Source organism: Arachis duranensis, chromosome 7 (genome assembly GCF_000817695.3).
Source record: "Arachis duranensis cultivar V14167 chromosome 7, aradu.V14167.gnm2.J7QH, whole genome shotgun sequence".
NCBI classification, from domain to species: Eukaryota; Viridiplantae; Streptophyta; class Magnoliopsida; order Fabales; family Fabaceae; genus Arachis; species Arachis duranensis.
In genome coordinates, this window is record NC_029778.3 from 40,469,937 (window position 1) to 40,470,560 (window position 624).

Genomic DNA, 624 nt, shown 5'->3' on the forward strand with positions numbered 1-624 from the left:
ATCTCTATCCCTGCCATTGGAGCAAACAACTTTGAGCTTAAGCCTCAATTAGTTTCTCTAATGCAACAGAATTGCAAGTTCCACGGACTTCCGTTGGAAGATCCTCATCAGTTTTTAGCTGAATTCTTGCAAATCTGTGACACAGTCAAGACTAATAGGGTTGACCCTGAGGTCTACAGACTTATGCTATTCCCTTTTGCTGTAAGAGACAGAGCTAGGACATGGTTGGACTCTCAACCTAAAGAAAGCCTGTACTCTTGGGAAAAGCTAGTCAATGCCTTCTTGGCAAAGTTCTTTCCACCTCAAAAATTGAGTAAGCTTAGAGTGAAAGTCCAAACCTTCAGACAGAAGGAAGGAGAATCCCTCTATGATGCTTGGGAAAGATACAAACAATTAATCAGAAAGTGTCCTTCTGATATGCTTTCTGAATGGAGCATCATAGGTATTTTCTATGATGGTCTCTCTGAACTGTCCAAGATGTCTCTGGATAGCTTTGCTGGAGGATCTCTTCACCTGAAGAAGACGCCTACAGAAGCTCAAGAGCTGATTGAAATGGTTGCAAATAACCAATTCATGTACACTTCTGAAAAAAATCCTGTGAACAATGGGACTAGTCAGAAGAAA

General features: G+C 41.2%; 1 non-coding gene across 1 annotated transcript; it reads right to left on the reverse strand.

The window, feature by feature from the left end:
• Positions 1-315: 315 nt before the first annotated feature.
• LOC127740981 (small nucleolar RNA R71) lies at positions 316-423 on the reverse strand. The gene has a single exon (XR_008001836.1). It is a non-coding gene; the product is annotated as a small nucleolar RNA R71 (small nucleolar RNA).
• Between the last annotated feature and the right edge of the window lie 201 nt (positions 424-624).